A 21,102-nucleotide genomic window follows, 5' to 3' on the forward strand; every position below is an offset into this window, starting at 1 on the left:
AGGTGCATGCCCTCAGTCTATATTTACCATGGGTCTTGAGTCACATGTGGGCCAGACCAGGTAAGGACAGAAGATTTCCTTTCCTAAAGGACATCAGTGAATTTGAATGGGCTTTTGCAACAATCATCAGAATTTTTCTGGTCACAGCTAGGCTAGCTTTTTGCTGCAAGTTTTTATTTAAATATAAATTTCAGCCTCTACCATGGTGGGATTCCAACTCCAGTCCCCAGAACATTAGGTGCGGTTCTGGATCGCTAGTCAAATGGCATTACCAGTATACAATTGAAACCAATTACAAGGATTCCTCAGTAACTCTCCCCTCGACAGCCATGTCACAGTGAATCATTAACTCTCTTAAACTCCATTTGAGATTCCAATTCTTCAGTTCTACTGACCTGGCCTTGAGTTTGTTGCATTCTTGTACACCTCACAGATATACATCTGACTCTATTCAGGCTGATGCAAGGTCTCCACCCTGACACCATCACAGTGATGGTGTTGCTCACAGTCTTCCAGGCACTAACTCTTGCAGAACTCTTTCAGATCCTTATACTTCAGTTTTATCCCGAATGTTGTTGAGCTCCTCAAATGTTATTATTATGGCCAAACAATGAGCATGCCCATGTATTCCTGACTTGAGAATTGTTGATGATGAAGGAGCTTTGAGCAATTAGGAAGTGAGCCATGTTTGCAGTTCCAAAACCCCACTCTTGATTTAGCTGGCCACAGGATGCCAATGCTGGGTGGACCCAGCAACACACGTTTGTTGGAATCCAACCAGGCTGAGAAGATGTGAATCTCTGCTGTTCATCAATCGGAGATCTATATGAAAAATATATTTGGCAAATTTAATTTACTTCCTGGTAACCATGGTCCCACTGCAGCAAATATCTAAGATTCAATGCTCTTTTGAAAAGTCCACTATTGTGGAGTGCCTAGCCATTGAGACGCAGATGTCAGACTGTTCCCCCAGGCAAAACCAAGGAGATGCTGATTGTGGATTCCCGAAGCCTGAGACTAAGGCATACTATTGGGGGGGAAGAGAAAGGGAAACTTTATTCTGCTTATACACAATGAGAAAACTTGATGAACCAATCCATCATCCAAAATATAGGGAACAGCGAGGTGCAAGGCACTAAAATATATCACAGCTACAGAAGCTTCCATTGTCGAGGAAGATCTGCCTTGAGTCAGTATGGGTGGAAATTAGGAACAGCAAGGGAGCAGTCACCTCGTTAGGGGTTTACTACAGGTCCCCCAATAGCAGCAGGGAGATTGATGAAAGCATAGGTCGGCAGATTTTGGAAAAGTGTGGACGTAGTAGGGTTGTTGTAATGGGTGACTTTAACTTTCCCAATACTGATTGGAACGTCCTTCGAGCAGAAGATTTGAATGGAGCGGTTTTTGTAAGGTGTGTTCAGGAGGGTTTCCTAACTCAATACGTTGACAGGCCGACGAGGGGAGAGGCCATTCTAGACTAGGTGCTCGGAAACGAGCCGGGTCAGGTATCAGATCTTGTGGTGGGAGAGCATTTTGGTGATAGAGACCACAACTGCCTCGCATTCTACATAGCTATGGACAAGGAGAGGATTCGGCAAAATGGGAGGATATTTAATTGGGGAATAGGAAACTATGATGCGATTAGACATGGACTGGGAGCAATTGTTCCATGGTAAAGGCACTATAGACATGTGGAGACTGTTTAAGGAACAGTTGTTGCGAGTGATGAATAAATATGTCCCTCTGAGACAGGCAAGAAGGGGTAAGATAAAGGAACCTTGGATGACGAGAGCGGTGGAGCTTCTCATCAAAAGGAAGAAGGTAGCTTACGTAAGGTGGAGGAAGCTAGGGTCAAACTCAGCTCTAGAGGATTACAGGCAGGTGAGGAAGGAGCTCAAAAATGGTCTGAGGAGAGCCAGGAGGGGGCATGAGAAAGACTTAGCAGAACGGATTAGGGAGAACACAAAGGCATTTTACACTTATGTGAGGAATAAGAGAATGGTCAAAGAAAGAGTAGCGCTGATCAGGGATAGCATAGGGAACTTGTGTGTGGAGTTTGAGGAGGTAGGGGAAGCTTCTGCCTTTACAAAAGAAATGAACTTTGTAGTGAATGAAATCTTTGAAGAGCAGGTGTGCATGCTGGAATGGATAGAGATAGAGGAAGCTGATGTGCTGAAAATTTTGTCAAACATTAAGATTGACAAGTCGCCAGGCCTGGACCAGATTTGTCCTCGGCTGCTTTGGAAACGAGGAATGCAATTGCTTCACCACTTGCGAAGATCTTTGTATCCTCGCTCTCCACTGGAGTCATACCTGAGGACTGGAGGGAGGCAAATGTAATTCCTCTCTTCAAGAAAGGAAATAGGGAAATCCCCGGCAATTACAGACCAGTAAGTCTCACATCTGTCGTCTGCAAGGCGTTAGAAAGAATTCTGAGGGATAGGATTTATGACCATCTGGAAGAGCATGGCTTGATTAAATGCAGTTAACACGGCTTTGTGAGGGGCAGGTCATGCCTCACAAACCTTATCGAGTTCTTTGAGGACATGACTAGAAAAGTTGATGAGGGTCGAGCTGTGGATGTGGTGTATATGAACTTCAGCAAGGCATTTGATAAGGTTCCCCATGGTAGGCTCATTCAGAAGGTCAGGAGGAATGGGTTGCAGGGGAACTTAGCTGTCTGGATACAGAATTGGCTGGTCAACAGAAGACAGCGAGTGGTAGTAGAAGGAAAATATTCTGCCTGGAAGTCAGTGATGAGTGGTGTTCCACAGGGTTCTGTCCTTGGGCCTCTATGTTTGTAATTTTTATTAATGACTTGGATGAGGGGATTGAAGGATGGGTCAGCAAGTTTGAAGACGACACAAAGGTTGGAGGTGTCGTTGACAGTATAGAGGGCTGTTGTAGGCTGCAGCGGGACATTGTCAGGATGCAGAGATGGGCTGAGAGGTGGCAGATAGAATTCAACCTGGATAAATGCGAGGTGATGCATTTTGGAAGGTCGAATTTGAAAACTGAGTACAGAAATACACCTTGACAGTTTCTTTTGATTCTGAGCTAGACCTTCAGGACAAGCACAAACACAGAGTTCAGAGTTAAAATGGAGCCAATGGTCAGAAGAGAAATTAATCAAGAAGGAAAGGGTTAACCTTAGGGAAAGATATTGTCATATTCGAAAGAAAGTAGAGTCTCTGGAAATAAAAGATAAAATGCATTTTTTACAAGTGGTTTGTGTCTTCATTACTCCAAATCTATATTTAGAAACAAAATGCTTCTTGAATAGTAATAACTTACTCTTCTTTTGCATTGCCAGACTGATATCTGTTCAGATGATGATATTCTACATCTGTATGCCATTTTGTGCATAAAATGCCCATACAACAGATGTGATACAATCATAATTTTTTTACAAAATTAAAAATACTTAGCAGTAATTAACAAAGACAATTTTCAAAGACAATGTCACATTCTCAATTGAATGCACAGTAACAGTTTTTTTTTATTTGATATGCGTGCTTTGAAAGCAACTGATTAACATTGTGCTCATGATATACTTCATGTGCCGATCAGAAAATAAGTTACGTGGGTTTGATGCTAGGTTGACCAACTGCAAGCTCCAACCAGTGTTTAGAATGTGAACACAGTTGCCTTGATCCAGGCTATTGCCAGTGTGCAGCCAAAGAATCCAAGGCAATGCCTCAGTGTATGTCAGTGAAGTAAAGGAAATATACAGGGGTCATTTTAAGTAAAGGCAATGGATATAAAATCAGTATGGCACCAGAACTGTCAAATAACTCACTGGACATCCAAGATTAAAAGTTCTTCTATAGTCCCATCAGCCTGTTAATGAAGAAAAATAAATCACAATCCTGTCTGAAATAAATGAAAAACATACATAATAAAAACTATTAGCTCCTGAACCATGGTTTAAACAATAAAGTAAACTGGATGAGATGAATGGATTATCTTCCTTGCAAAATGCTTTGCGTGACTGATGTAGCTGACTCACGTCCGAGTTACAAAACCTGAAAAATTTGAGAATTATTTACGTTCATGAGAACGTAAGATATTAAAGCTGAATTGACCATTTGGCCTTTCCAAGCCATATTGGAAATCAACAATTTCATAGCTGCTCTTTGACCTCAACTTCACTGTTCCAGTCTAATCTCATATCCCCTATTACCCTCTATGTCTAAACTCCACTAACCTTTGTCATGATTGGACATCCATTCATCACTGAGGGAGGGAATTCTAAAGTCTCAAAACACCTTGAGTGAAGCAATTTCTCAAATCAGTCCGATAGCTAACCTCTTACTAAAACTGTGACCCTGTATTCCAGATGTCCCAGCTAGAATTTTACCAGAATTTTATGTGTTGCAATGAGATCAATTAGTGTCATAGAGTCTTAGAGATGTACAGAATGGAAACAGACTCTTCGGTCCAACTTGTCCATGCTGACCCGATATCCTAATCTAATCTAGTCCCCTTTGCCAGTACTTGGCCTATATCCCTCTAAACACTTCTTATTCATATACACGGCCAAAATCCTTTTAAATGTTTATAATTGTACCAGCCTCCCACCACTTCCTCTGGCAGCTCATTCCATACACACACCACCCTCTGTGTGTAAAAGATTTACCTTTGGTCCCTTTTAAATCTTTCCCCTCTCATTCTAAACGTATGCCCTCTAGTTCTGGACTTCCCCATCCCAGGGAAAAGACCTTGACTATTTACTCTAACCATGCTCTCATGATTTTATAAAACGCTATAAGGTCATCTCTCAAACTCTGACCCTCTAGGGAAAATAGCCCCAATCAATTTAGCCTCTCCCTACAGATCAAACCCTCCAATCCTGGCAACATCTTTGTAATTCTTTTCTGAACCCTTTCAGGTTTCACAACATCTTTCTGATAGGAAGGAGACCAGAATTGCATGCAGTATTCCAGTAGCAGCCAAACCAATGTCCTGTACTGCTGCAACATGACCTCCCAACTTCTATACTCAATGCTCTGACAAATAAAGGAAAGCACACATAACTCCTTCTTCACTATCCTATCTACCTCTGACTCCACTTTCAAGGAACAATGAATCAGCACTCCAAGGTCTCTTTGTTCAGCAACACTCCCCAGGACCTTACCATTAAGCTCTGCCCTGATTTGCCTTTCCAACATGCAGCACCTCATTTAACTAAATTAAACCCCATCTGCCACTCCTCGGCCTATTGGCTCATCTGATCAAGGTCCCATTCTATTCTGAGGTAACCCTCTTTGCTGTCCACTACACCTCCAATTTTGGTCTCATCTGCAAACGTACTAACCATACCTCCTATGTTCACATCCAAATCATTTATATAAATGACGAAAATCAGCAGACCCAGCACCGATCCACTAGCACACCACTGGTCACAGGATTCTAGGCTGAAAAGCAACCCTCCATAATTTCTTCTACCTTCGAGCCACTTCTGTATCCAAATAACTAGCTCTCCCTCTATTCAGTGTGATCTAACCTTGCAAACTAGTTTACCATGAGGACCCTTTTTGAACGCCTTTCTGAAGTCCATATAGATCATGTCCACAGCTTTGTCCTCTTTGTTACTTCTTAGAAAAACTCACTCAAGTTTGTGAGACATGATTTCCCACACACAAAGCCATGTTGACTATCCCTAATCAGTCCTTGCCTTTCCAAATGCATGTAAATCCTGTCCCTCAGGATTCCCTCCAACAACTTGTCCACCACCGATGTCAGGCTCACCGGTCTATAGTTCCCTGGCTTTTCCTTACCACCTTTCTTAAATAATGACACCACGTTAGCCAACCACTAGTTTTCCGGCACCTCACCTGTGACAATCGATGATCCTAAATACCTCAGCAAGGGGCCCAGCAATCACGAACCCAGCTTCCTAAAAATTTCTGGGGTACACCTGATCAGGTCCTGGGGATTTATCCACTTTTATGCATTTTAATATATCCAACGTCTCCTCTTTTATAATATGGATATTTTTCATGATGTTGCTATTTGTTTTCCCATTTTCCCTATCTTCCATATCCTTCTCCACAGTAGACACTGATGCAAAATACTCATTTAGTATCTCTCCCATCTCCTCCAGTTCCACACATGGAAACCTTGTTGATCTTTAACGGACCCTATTCTCTCCCTTTTGTCCTTCATGCATTTGTAGAATCCCTTTAGATTCTACTTAACACTATTTACCAAAGCTATTTCATGTCCCCTTCTTGCCCTCCTAATTTCCCTGTTAAGTAAACTCCTACTGCCTTTATACTCTTTCAGGGAATCACTCAATTTCTGAAGTTTATATCTGACGTATGCTTCCTTCTTATTCTTGACCAAAACCTTTCTGACGAAGGGCTTTTGCCTGAACCATCGACTTTCCTGCTCCTCAGATGCTGCCTGACCTGCTGTGCTTTTCCAGCACCACTCTAATCTTTTACCAAAACCTCAACATATCTAGTTATCCAATGTTCCCTATACCTACTTCCCTTGCCCATCATCCAAATAGTGACATACTGTCTCTGGACTCTCATCTCATTTTTGAAGGCTTCCCATTTTACTTCTCAATCTTCTAAATTCCAGGGAATGTTGGCGTAGTCTACTCAACCATTTGACAATCAACTCATCCCAGGAACCAGTTTTGCGAATCTTTGCTGCATTCACTTGCGGGAAATTGTGCCCCTTCTGAGATAAGGAGACCAAAACGGCACACAGTTCTCCAGTTGTGGCCTTAATGTAGGAAAACCTCTATAGTGTAATGTATCAATCTCTGTGTAACAAAAGCAATACCGTTGCATTGTGCTTACAAATGTCATACAGTATTATCTCAAAACTGGCTGTTTATAAAAAAAGAAGCCCTTGATGTGAGGTTCACTGGGTTTAATTCCAAATTAAATATTAAACTGTACAAGTTTGTTTCTAAACTGAATGACTTAGTTCTGTTCTTGAACGAACTCTTAATTTTACTCCACCTAGTTCAGATTTGACTGAAAGGTTCATAGATTATGAAGGAACATTCTTACAATGGAAAGATTAGCATGCTGATATAAACACACTGAAATAAGCAGACAGTTAACAAGCTCACAAGGGCTAGATTATCTCGCCTTTCTTATTTGAACACACGGTTCCCAAAGTAAATTGAAGAAAGAGGCAGAATTGCACAGATAAGGCTTTATCTTTTGTCTTTTTCCTTTATTTCCTACAACATCTGGGCATTAGACAGTGTGTGACCTAAAAGTATGACACAGAATACACACAAGGAAGTGGTCCAGACATCTAAGCACTATTTTTTCTTGCTCCTGTGGCTAAGTGCTAATCATTTTGACTATATTCTGCCCACTCTTGTGCAGATTCAGGTCATTAAGCCTGGTCAACGCAGCCACGGCACATCAACATGGGAAAAGGAGCAGGAATCCCCCTATCTTTTCTTTAATATTTTGAGAGCAAATGAACAATTATGGACAAATAACAAAAACAAAATTTCCAGAGCGGCCTAACGCAATGAGCAGTATTTAGGATTACCTGACAATTATCCCAAGTAGTTAAAAATGATGGCCAACGCATGAAAGAGGTTGAGATCAGAGGCACTGAGATAAAATTTGGTTAGATCACAGTAACATTTATTTTGAGACTAATTTCAATGAACTTTTCATGATTGAAATGGGGAGACACTGACACAGTGGTAGTGATACTCAACAAGTAATCCATATTACCAGGGTAGTGCACTGGGAACGTGGGTTCAAACCCTAGCAAGGGAGCTGGTGGAATTTAACTGCAAGTCATAAATCTGGAATATTAAATTAATCCCTGTAATGGAGACCGTGACAACTAGAATTGATTGCTGTTCATAATTATCCTGTGGGGAAAGTAATCCACCATCTGTAGCTGGTCTGACCGAACAAGCCCACAGCAACATGGTTGACTCAGCAGCCTAACAAGCCATTCAGTTCAAGGACAATCAGGGATGGGCAACAAATATGGGCCAACCTCACAAAGCATAGAACGAATACATTTTAAAAAGTGACCCATGGCAGTATAACAGTTCTCTGAGGGGAAGGTGATAAAGAAGGCTATCCATTGGAAAAGTGAGTCTGTGAGGGAACCGCTGTGGTCAGTGTGCAAGAGCCTCAAATGACAGTGCTCAGGAACAGCACTCTTGCTTCTCAGTCAGGTCATCAAAGGTTCAAGTCCCACTCCAGATACTTCAAGCAGATAATTTAAACGGACAGTCCGGTGCCACATCATCAGGTGCATTTTACCAGAAATTAAGTGTCAGTTTTGCTGGGTTTCATGAGGGTTTTTCTCTGTGACCCCAAGTGAGATTTCTCAAGCTATTTGCTGCAACTCATCTCATTACCTAAGCACCATATCTCTACAGTTCCTTGCGTGTGCTATCTTCACACTTGCCAGTGATCGATGTACTCACCGTGGCTGGGAAGCTCTGGTATTGCTGGCGCTGGCACCATACTTAAAATGCAGTTGTGCATCAGGTTCAGGTCCTGTCAATCAGCTGCCCTGTGTGGTAAATGACCCCAGAGGTGGTGGACACAGGCAGGTTAGCTCCAGGGACATAGAGAGCCCCTCTTCCCAGCTCTGTGGCAGTTCAAGAGTGCGCGTGCCTCTGGGAAGGACACATTCAGCCTGAATGCATCCTCTAGACACAAAGACCCCTGAGGTGGCCCAGTTCGAACCTCAAGGCCCACAGGCTGCATTGTTGGTCAGGCCCTGTTGAGCCCTGGCTGCAGACCACAGGATCGTGCCAAGACGTAGTGGGGTAGGAAGGAAGGAGAAAACCTCCTGGGTGCACATAGATGGCATGAGAGACACTTCATTGTAAATACATTTTCACATTTGTTAATACATATATATATTTCTCAACATCATTTTGAGTGAAAGTCATTTTAACTGCAATTGAAAATAAAGGAACAGAGGCTAGCCATCCTCAGCACCACTCGATGTACTCACCCTCAGGTCTGAAGAAGAGTTATTCCAGACTGGAAGCATTAACTCTGTTTCTGTCTCCACAGATCCTTGATCCAAGGAGCAAGTGGCATCGATGTCTGGATGGGGTGGGGCAAAGCCCCAGGCAAAACCTGCTGGAAAACTAATGAGGATGAGTTACCCTATGGCTCTCAGTAGGCCCCGCTCGAAGGAGGTGATTGCATTTCAGAAACATAGGGTAGCACTGCGTGGTGTTCTGACTTCCACCTCTGGACAGGGTATAATACCATTACCTCTCTCTCATTCGGCATGGCATTCAATGGTGAGTGATACTGCCAGACCTGCTGTTGGCGTGACAACTACCCTTCACAAAGTACCTGTGGTAGCGTGAAACTTTGAAGTGATTGAACAAAGGAGATCAAACAGCAAACAGAGTCAAACAGCATGGAATCAGACCCTTTGATCCAACCAGTCCACACCGAACATGTTCCAAACTAAACTAGTCCAAAATCTCTGCGCTTGGCCCATATCCCGCCAAACCTTTCCATTCATGTACCTATCCAAATGTCTTTTAAACGTTGTAACTGTAACTGCATCCACCACTTCCTCTGACAGTTCAGCCCACATACGAACCACTCTGTGTAAAAATGTTGCCCCTCATGTCCTTTTTAAATCTTTCTCCTTTAAAATATGCCCTCTAGTTTTGAACTCCCCCACTCTCGGGAAAAGACCTTTGTCATTCACCTTACCTATGCCCCTTACAATTTTATTTACCTCAGTAAGATCACCCCTGAACCCTCAACTCTCCAGTGAAAGCAGTTCCAGCTTTTCCAGTCTATTTGTATACCTCCATTCCTGGCAGCATCTTTGGTTAATCTTTTCTGAACCCTCTCCAGTTTAATAATATCCTTTCTACAACAGGGCGACCAGAACTGCATGCAGTGCTCCACAAGACATCTCGCCAATATTCTGTACAACCTCAATATGATGACCCAAATCATATCCAAAAGTCTGAGCAATGAAGGCATGCATATTTAATGCCTTCTTAACCACCCTGTCTATGATGGAAATTTCAAAGAATTATGTACCTGAATTATGTATCTCTCTGTTCTACTCAGGGCTCTATCATGAATTACATAAATCCTGTCCTTGTTTGTACGACTGAAATGCCACACCTCACATTCACTCAAGTTAAACCCAATCTGTCAATCCGCAGACCATTGACACAATTGATTAACATCTCTCTGGAATCGTAGATAACCTTCTTCACTTTCCACTATACCATTGGTTATGGTGTCATCTGCAAACCTATTAACCATGCCTCTTATATTTTCATCCAAATCAGTTGTATAAATGAGAAACAAAAGTGGACCCAGTACCGATCCCAGTGGATCACCACTGGTCACAGGCCTCTAGCCCGAAAAACAACCTTCCACACCACCCCCTGCCTCTCTTTGGCAAACTCACCCTGAATCCCATGTCATCTAACTTTACTAATTAGTCTACTATGCAGAGTCTTGTTAAAGGCTTTACTAAAGTCCAAGTAAACAACGTCTACTGCTCTGACCACATCAATCTTTTTGGTTATTTCATTAAAAAACACAATCAAGTTTGTGAGACATGAGTTTCCTCACACAAAACCATGCTGACTATCCCTAATTAGTCCTTGCCTCTCCAAACATATGTAAATCCTATCTTTCAGAAACAACTCCAACAATTTACCTGTGGTACAGTGGCTCAGTGTATAGCACTGCTGCTTCACAGCGCCAGGGTTCCGGGTTCAACTTCAGCCTCGGGTGATTATCTGTGTGGAGGTTGCACGTTCTCCCCATGTGAGTTTCTTCTGGGTGCTCCAGTTTCCTCCCACAGTCCAAAAATGTCCAGGTTAGTGATTGGCCATGCTAAACAGTCCATGGTGTTCAGGGATGTGTAGGTTAGCTGCATTAATCAGGGGTAGATGTAGGGGAATGGGTCTGGGTGGGTTACTCTTCAGAGAGTCGGGTCAAATATTGGCTTGTTGGGCCAAATGGTCTGTTTCTACACTGCAAGGATTTTATTCTAATTTACCCACCACCGCTGTCAGACTCCTGGGTTTATAGTTTCCAGGCATCTCCTTGCAGCCTTTCATAAAAAATGGCACAATGTTAGCCACCCTCCAGTATTTCACCCGTGTTTATAGATGATATAAATATTTCTGCGAGGGGCCCCACAATTTTCTCACTAATTTTCCACAAGGTCCCAGGAAACACTTAATCAGGTTCTGGAGATTTTTCTACCTTTGTGTTTTCTGACACCTTCCTCTTCTGCAATGTGAACTGTTTTCAAAACATCAATATGTATTTCCCTGATTTCTCCAGACTCCATTGCATTTTCAACAGCTGATGCAAAATATTCATTGAATATCCCCTTAATATTCTTGCATGTATGAAATGAGCTTCCAGAAGAAGTAGTGGAGGTTGATACAATTACAACATTTAAAAGGCATTTGGATGGGTACATGAGGAGGAGGTGTTTAGAGGGATATGGGCTAAATGCTGGCAAATGGGTCTAGATTAATTTAGGATACCTGGTCCGCATGGACAAGTTGGACTGGAGGGTTTGTTTCCATGCTGTACAATCCTATGTCTCTAATACAAATATTGTGGGCAGCACGGTGGCACAGTGGTTAGCACTGCTGCCTCACAGCGCCTGAGACCTGGGTTCAATTCCCGCCTCAGGCGACTGACTGTGTGGAGTTTGCACATTCTCCCTGTGTCTGCGTGGGTTTCCTCCTCTCACAGTCCAAAGATGTGCAGGTCAGGTGAATTGGCCATGCTAAATTGTCCGTAGTGTTAGGTAAGGGGTAAATGTAGTGGTATGGGTGGGTTGCGCTTCAGTGTGTCGATGTGGACTTGTTGGGCCGAAGGGCCTGTTTCCACACTGTAATCTAATCTAAAAAAAAATTTGAGATCTCTTTACATATTTGCTTCTCAATTTCCCTCTGATTATTGCGGGGGGTGATCATCCCTTTCTTAGTTTGAATTTCAACCCATATATTTTCACTAAATGTTCCCTCAGAAATATCTTCTAAATGTTATGAAGGCTTCCATCTATTTGTAACCTTAACTTTTATCGAACAGCATTGCAATACATAGAAAGATCACATTGTGAAGCTGCACTTGCAGTTGGGATTATACAGGGGTTGCCTGCCTCAGCAGCATCACAATCTGATCCATCTCGACCATTCACAAGACTGAGGTCATTGGCCCAGTGAGGAGGCCAAATTGCTGCAGCAGGATACACTGTTACATGTGTTTGTAGTCCCCGAGTAATGTTCAGTGATGTTAGAAGCTCCAATCACATCACAGGACTGACCAGTTACCTCTCCCACTCTTACTGTGCACTGTGATGTGTGTTGAAAGAATTATATTATGACCATATTATGAACACATTTTCCTTAGCCTTCTAGTACTGGAGAGGGAATTATACCCTGGAGCATCTGGCTGTGAGTAGGCCTGTACTAGAAGATCACAGCTATCCTAAACTATTGGAGTTGAAAAATGATGATAGAAGGCAAGTTCCCTGAAAACAAGGTTTTTAAAGAAAATCTTCATATGTTAAGCATAGCTGATCCTGTCCTGAAGTCATGGCTACGATGGTCAGGCCATCTGGTAAAAATTATGATGAATGACTACTGAAAACAATCTTTTATGACACAATGCCAATTCAGAAAGAATTTTATGATGGGTAACAAAACAGATCAGAAGATTACTCAAAAGTAGCTCTGAAATAGGAGAAGTCAGTCAAAATAATTCTACAAGATGTGACAGATAAAACTTCTGGAAGTTGCCTCCAACCATGCGGTCAAGGGGCCTGGGAATTCCACTTCGTAAATCGGCCGACCTCCATCGGAATTGCCTGGGAAATTTGAACTTGTGACAGCAATTCCCTGCTCTTGGAGAGCCTCCACAAAGCGTCCGACACTGGTAAACAGTCAGATGCTTTGGACAGTTACCTGAGTACCTCACTCAGGAAATATTCAATGAATTTAAAAACCAGTCTAACTCTTGGGTAACTACACTACTGAATCCTGCCCTCCCCCCGCCAAACACTGACATTGGCTCACCCAACTTCTCCCTCAACAGCTACTCTGATTCCCATACTAACATCTCCAAACTCTCAATCACCTCCATCATTACCCAGCCGCACTTACAATCCAATATCTCTCCCAACCTAAGCCAAATACTCCTCCCAACCACACTAAACTCCCTCTATCTAACTAGCCCCTACCTCGGGAACCTTACCTGTATAGGCACATCACCCGAACACAACCACTAGCTGAACTAACTACTCTTGAACTGACTTCCCCTCCCAATCCAACCCCTGACACACCCACTCCTCCACTCCCCAACAACCAACTGCCACACTAGATGGGTACAATCCTACCTACTCACCTCATAACCCTTCCCAAATACCATCCCACCCAATCACCTGCTACATTGCTATTGCCTTATCCACCTAATGCCTCACCACGTTCACTCAGGCACTTAACTCATTCACTTACCACCCTGCCCATTCATGCATCCATTCATAACACTCACACATTACACACCATTCTCCAACACTCACCCATTAACCAACACTCACCCATTCATTAACGTTTGTCCATTCACTAACACTCAGTTGCTCTTCACCCAATCATTTTTACCCGCCTGTTCACTGACATTCACCCATTTATTAACGTTCACCCATTAATTATTTATTTGGCAGCACTGTGGCTCAGTGGTTACCACTGCTGCCTCACAGCGCCAGGGACCTGGGTTTGATTCCAGCCTCGGGCGATTGCCTGTGTGGATTTAGATTAGATTAGAAACAATCACTGTGGAAACAGGCCCATCGGCCCAACAAGTCCACACCGACCCGCCGAAGCGCAACCCACCCAGACCCATTCCCCTACATTTACCCCTTCACCTAACACTACAGGCAATTTAGCATGGCCAATTCACCCTAACCTGCACATTTTTGGACTGTGGGAGTAAACCGGAGCACCCGGAGGAAAACCACACAGACATGGGGAGAATGTGCAAACTCCACACAATCAGTCACCTGAGGCGGGAATTGAACCCGGGTCTCTGGTGCTGTGAGGCAGCAGTGCTAACCACTGTGCCACTGTGCCACCCACTGCCACCGTGCCGCCCACGGCACATTCTCCTTGGGTCTGCATGGGTTTTATCCAGGTGCTCCGGTTTCTTTGCACAGTCCAAAGATGTGCAGGGCAGGTGGATTGGCCATGCTAAAATTGCCTTAGTATCCAGGAATGTGCAGGTTAGGTGGATTAGCCATGGGAAGTGCAGGGTTACAGGGATAGGATGGGATGGATCTGGGTGGGATGTTCCTTGGAAACTCAATGGGCTGAATGGCCTGCTTCCATACTGTAGCGACTCTACTTACTCATTGACTAATACTCTGCCATTCATTAACATTCATCCGTTCACTAACACTAGTTACTTGTTTAAAAACCTTAATCAGCAGCAGGATCAGAAAGCTCTCCAATGGTCTTTAGACCATAGAATGAATCACAGGGAAGGCAGGAAATTAGTGAGGTTTCTGTCCTTTTAAATGCTCTCTACTCCCAAACCCTGTCAAGAGAGAGAATGTAAAACACCGTCCAATGAATAGATATTCCAGATGTCTTGATCAACATCAAAGGACAAGCATAGCCAATGATTGTGCAGGGATGTAATCGATGCCAAGATGAATTGCCATTGAACTGTTCCATAAAATCTCTCAGGGTGTGCCTTATAAAAGTGAACTTCCAGAGAACAGCCTCACAAATGGGAATACACAGTGAGATTTTCTTGCTGTTGTGCTGTTCTAATGTGTGCTTCCACTGGGCCAGGACCACACCCTGAATGTGTATTAGAAAAATACTCAGTCTCAGCCAGTAACTTGCCAAACTTTTCAAAAGTGTCCATGACCCAGCTTAAATGATGCACAGCACAGAACGAAACAAAAAATCCCCTATAGTTAGAAATCCAAAGAAGAAGCACACATCTGTGGAAAAAATAAAGTCTCTTAAGCTGAAAGGAATTAATAATGGTAGTGTGTGGGTTGCCCTTTCTATACAACAGCCGCTGGTAAAACCTTTCCTTGACGACAATTGAAAGGGCTTTGGTGTCCTAATTCACCACCCACGGCCATTTTGAATCAGCCTCTCAGTCTGAAAGCAAAGCTCCCGGCCAAGATTTTAGGTGGTCTTGTTTTAATGAAATTGTTAATACCCTTTAATGAGACTAGCACAAGGGGAGTGAGAGAAGATCGAAGCTGAAACAAAGATAGAAATCGCTGGAGAAACTCAGCAGGTCTAGCAGCATCTGTAGAGAGAAAACAGACTTAATGTTTCAGATCCAGTGACCCTGTCTCAGAACTGAGGGTAGCTGCAAAAAGGTTGGTATATAAGATGAAGGTGGGGCAGGGGAAGCAGTGAATGAATCGGTGAAGATGGAGCACAGAAACAGAGAACAGCAGACAAAGGAATGGATTCTGGTGAGCCAGGGAGAAAGGGAAGCTATTAATGGGGACCATTGGTGGATCAAGATGAGTTGGTGAAAGCAGCCCCATGTGATGACAAGGCCTACAGTATTGGGGTTGTGGTAAGGACATGGAAGGTGGTGTTCAAGCCTTAAAATTATTGAACTTGATATCGAGTTCGGACGACTGCAGGGTTCCCAAACGGAAAATGAGGTGCTGTTCTTCCAGCTTGTACTGAGCTTCACTGGAGGACTGTAACGAGCCTGAGAAAGAGATGTTGACCAGGGAACAGGGTGGGGTGTTGTAGTGGCAGGCAACTGGAAGCTCAGGGTCACTTTTGCAGACAGAATGTAGGCACAGTCAGTGTAGAGGCGACTACATACTGAGCTGCCAATACAGTAGACTACATTGAGTGAAAAATCCAACCTGCTTGGTAAAGACCTAAGCCACTAGTTTAAAATCACAGGCTGAATTTTGTTAGCCTCTTGGTGGCAGAGGCACCGAGGCTTGGGGTGAGGGGGGGTGGGCGGGGAGGGGGAGGCCGGCAGTCAGAGCCTGACGTCTTCCTGCCACAGGCCATTACCAGAGTAGGTACCAGCGTAGTTAGGAATGTGGAGTGCAAAACACAAACTGATCACTTATAATCTTATTGAATGTGGGTCAGGGTCAAGAGGGAAATAACCTACTCCTGCTCCTATTTCAGATTAGAATTATTGCATTTTTGTACAACAAACAAAGTTAGGATGTATACAATTAGGGCAGCACAGTGGCCCAGTGGTTAGCACTGCTGCCTCACAGCGCCAGGGACCCAGGTTTGATTCCAGCCTCGGGCGACTGTCTGTCTGGAGTTTGCACATTCTCCCTGTGTCTGTGCGGGTTTCCTCCGGGTGCTCCGGTTTCCTCCCACAGTCCAAAGATGTGCAGGTCAGGTGAATTGGCCATGCTAAATTGCCCGTAGTGTTCAGGGATGTGTAGGTTAGTTGCATTAGTCAGGGATAAATATAGGGTAGGGGGAATAGGTTTGGGTGGGTTACTCTTCGGAGGGTTGGTGTGGACTTGTTGGGATGAAGGAGCACTGTAGGTCAGGCAGCATCCGAGGAGCAGGACAATCGCTGTTTCCAGTATAAGCCCTTCATCAGGAATGAGGCTTGTTGGCCAGGGGGCTGAGAGATAAATGGGACTGGGGTGGGGTTGGGGGGGGAAGGTGGCTGAGAACGTGATCGATAGATGAAGGTGAGGGAGAAGGTGATAGGTCAGAGAGGAGGGTAGAGCTGATAGATAGGAAAGGTGATGGACAGGTCAGGAGGGTGGTGCCAAGTTGGAGATTTAGGACTGGGATAAGGTGGGGGCAGAGGACATGAGGAAACTGGTAAAATCCACATTGATCCCATGTGGTTGCAGGGTCCCAAGGCAAAATATGAAGCTTTCTTCCTCCAGGCATCAGGTGGTAAGGGTTTGGTGATGGAGGAGGCCCAGGACCTGCATTTCCTTGGCAGAGTGGGAGAGGGAGTTGAAGTGCTCAGCCACAGTGAGGGCTGGCTGGTGCGGTGTTCCAGAGATGTTCTTTGAAATGATCCGCAAGTTGGCGTCCTGTCTCCCTGATGTAGAGGAGACCACATCGCGTGCAACAGATGCAGTAATGACATTTGTGGAGGTACAGGTAAATTTCTGTTGGATGTGGAAAGATCCTTTGGGGCCTTGGACTGAGGTGAGGGGAGTGGTTTTTGCACTTCCTGCCGTGGCAGGGGAAGGTGCTGGGGTTGGAGTGTGGGCTGGTGGGAGGGGGGTGGGGGGGGGGGGGAGCGTGGATCTGACGAGAGAGAGAGTTGTGGAGGGAATGGTCTCTCTGGAATGCTGATAGGGATGGGGAGGGAAAAATATATCTGGTGGTGGGGTCTGTTTGTAGGTGGCGGAAGTGACAGAGGATGATGCAATGTATGCAGAGGTTGGTGTAGTGGAGGGTGAGAACCGGGGGTGTGGGGTTCTGCCAAGGATGAAGATGCAGGAAGTGGGGGAGATGCACTGGAGGGAATCGTCGACCATGTGGGAAGGGTTCTCCCTCACCTTCACCTACCTATCACATTCTCAGCTACCTTTCTTCCCACCCCCAACCCCCCTCCCATTTATCTCTCCATCCCCCAGGCTCAAAAGCCTCATTCGTGATGAAGAGCTCTTACCCAAGACATTAATTCTCCTGCTCCTCGGATGCCGCCTGACCTGCTGTGCTTTTCCAGCAACACACTCTCAACTCTGATCTCCAGCATCTGCAGTCCTCACTTTCTCCTTGTTGGGCCGAAGGGCCTGTTTCCACAATGTCGGGATTCTATGATTCTATGAATTAATGGAAGGGCCTCGGGCAGTGTTGTAGAACAGAGGGACCTCGGGTTGCAGGTACATCATTCTTTAAAGTTTGTGTCACATATAGGTGAGATGCTTAAAAAGATGTTTGGCATGCCTACCTTCATTACTCAGTACTTTGAGTAAAGGAATTGGGATGTTATGTTGAGGTTGTACAGGACTTCTGGAATATTGAGTCCAGTTCTGATCACCTAGTTATAGGAAGAATATTATTAAGTTGGAGAGGGTTCAGAAGAGATTTACTAGGATGTTGCCAAGTATGGAAGGTTTGAGTTATAAAGAAAGGCTGGATAGGCTGGGACTTCTTTCACTGGCAGGTAGAAGATTGAGAGGTGACTTGATAGAAGTTAATAACATAATGAGAGTTATATACAGAGTTAATGGTGGTTGTTCTGTTCCCTAAAATGGGGAATTTCAAGATTAGGGGGCACATTTTTTAAGGTGAGAGGAGAGAGAATTTAAAAATACGTGAGGCAAATATTTTACACAGAGGGTGGTTTGCATGTGGAATGAACTTCCTGAGGAAGTAGTGGGTACAATTACAACATTTAAAAGACATTTGGATGGATACATGAATAGGAAAGGATTGGAAGGATACGGACCAGGAGCAGGGAGGTGGGACTAATTTAGTTTGGGATTATGTTCGATATGGACTGTATCGGCCAAAGGGTCTATTTCCGTGCTGTGTGACTCTATGACTCTATGACTCGAGTTAGAATTTGAATTAGGTTTATTGTCATGTGTACTCAAGTTACATAAGTACAGGAGTACAGTGAAAAATGTACAATGGAACCAACACACAGCACCATCTTAGGTACAAAGTACTAAGGTACAAATTTTAGGTTAGAAAATAGAGAAAATAAAGGCAAAATGTTATGCTGCATTACCAATATGTGTAGTATAAGTCTATGTTTGTATATTTTTAAGACCCATTCCCTTATCATCCCTTTACTCGCTGAACAGTTACAACCAACCCAAGCAATCTATTAATTATAAAATTGTTCCCCTTATTTTCAACTCCCTATTGCCTTGATGCTCCCTATGTCTATACTCTCCTCCAACACTGCGTCCTCTGGGATATCTGTGCTCCATTTTCTCTAGCTGCTGTACATTTACAAGTACAATAGTCCCATTATTGTTGGCTTTCCCTTCAGTTGCCTAAGCTCTGGAATACTTTACTGGTCCACCTCTCTTCCTTACTCCTTAAAACAAAACTCTTTGACCGAGCTTTTAGTCATCTGCCCTAATATCTCCTTCTGTGCCTTTGTGTCCTACTTTGTTTTATAATATTCTTGTAAAGTGCCTTGGGTCGATTCATTATGTTAAAGGATCAGTATAAATACAAGCAGAATACTGCAGATGCTGGAAATCTGAAATAAACAAAGAGTACTGCAGAAACTCAGCAGGTTGGGCAGCATCAGTGGAGAGAGTTCTGAGTCCAGTATGACTCTTCATCGTAACTATATGAATGTAAGTTATTGGTGGTGTTTTTGTTAGTGCTGTATCACCTCAGTATCCCTCAGGTCCAGCAGCTTAAAACATACAGCAGATGTGATTAGTCCACGGAAATTTCTGGCCATTAGACAGTACTCTGACATTTGCTTCATAAAAATCATAGAACATAGAACATAGAACATAGAACAATACAGCACAGAACAGGCCCTTCGGCCCACGATGTTGTGCCGAACTTCTATCCTAGATTAAGCACCCATCCATGTACCTATCCAAATGCCGCTTAAAGGTCGCCAATGAATCTGACTCTACCACTCCCACGGGCAGCGCATTCCATGCCCCCACCACTCTCTGGGTGAAGAACCCACCCCTGACATCTCCCCTATACCTTCCACCCTTCACCTTAAATTTATGTCCCCTTGTAACACTCTGTTGTACCCGGGGAAAAAGTTTCTGACTGTCTACTCTATCTATTCCTCTGATCATCTTATAAACCTCTATCAAGTCACCCCTCATCCTTCGCCGTTCCAACGAGAAAAGGCCGAGAACTCTCAACCTATCCTCGTATGACCTACTCTCCATTCCAGGCAACATCCTGGTAAATCTTCTCTGCACCCTCTCCAAAGCTTCCACATCTTTCCTAAAGTGAGGCGACCAGAACTGCACACAGTACTCCAAATGTGGCCTAACCAAAGTCCTGTACAGCTGCAACATCACCTCACGACTCTTGAATTCAATCCCTCTGCTAATGAACGATAATACTCCATAGGCCTTCTTACAAACTCTATCCACCTGAGTGGCAACCTTCAAAGATCTATGTACATAGACCCCAAGATCCCTCTGTTCCTCCACCTGACCAAGAACCCTACCATTAACCCTGTATTCCGCATTCTTATTTGTTCTTCCAAAATGGACAACTTCACACTTGGCAGGGTTGAACTCCATCTGCCACTCCTCAGCCCAGCTCTGCATCATATCTAAGTCCCTCTGCAGCCGACAACAGCCCTCCTCACTGTCCACAACTCCACCTATCTTTGTATCATCTGCAAATTTACTGACCCACCCTTCGACTCCCTCATCTAAGTCATTAATAAAAATTACAAACAGCAGAGGGCCCAGAACTGATCCCTGCGGAACTCCACTTGTAACTGGACTCCATGCTGAATATTTACCATCTACCACCACTCTCTGACTTCGACCGGTTAGCCAGTTTTCTATCCAATTGGCCAAATTTCCCTCTATCCCATGCCTCCTGACTTTCCGCATAAGCCTACCATGGGGAACCTTATCAAATGCCTTACTAAAATCCATGTACACTACATCCACTGCTCTACCCTCATCCACATCCACATCCTCATCCACATTTTGTCTTTATCTTTCTTGTTATTATTAAAAATATGATGGAGTTGAACCCGTAAGCACTCATTTAAAATCAACTGAGAGATACAAACTGCACATATTATAGACTCAAAGAATCCCTACATTGTGGAAGCAGGCCATTTGGGCCATCGAGTTTACACTGACCCTCTGAACAGCATCCCACCCAAACCCATGTTTTACAAAAAAGCTTTTCTTTTTGTTTTAGCCTCTTTTGTTTCTCCTTCAAAATTATGTTGTTCTTCCCCTTTGTTTCTCTTTCATTCCTTGATTTGACTCCCCTCTGTTCCTTTGTTACTTTGCCAATCACCAATCACCAATGGTGGAGCAGAAAGGTTGTTAGTCCCACTGTTCATTAAGGTTCCAGATACCATACTGCTTCTCGTATCAGCCTGCACTGAGTTCGCTGGGGAAAATTTTGTTCTTGTTACCTCATATGGGGGTGAATACTTAACA

The sequence above is a fragment of the Chiloscyllium punctatum genome, chromosome 38 (assembly GCF_047496795.1).
Source record: "Chiloscyllium punctatum isolate Juve2018m chromosome 38, sChiPun1.3, whole genome shotgun sequence".
Taxonomy (NCBI): domain Eukaryota; kingdom Metazoa; phylum Chordata; class Chondrichthyes; order Orectolobiformes; family Hemiscylliidae; genus Chiloscyllium; species Chiloscyllium punctatum.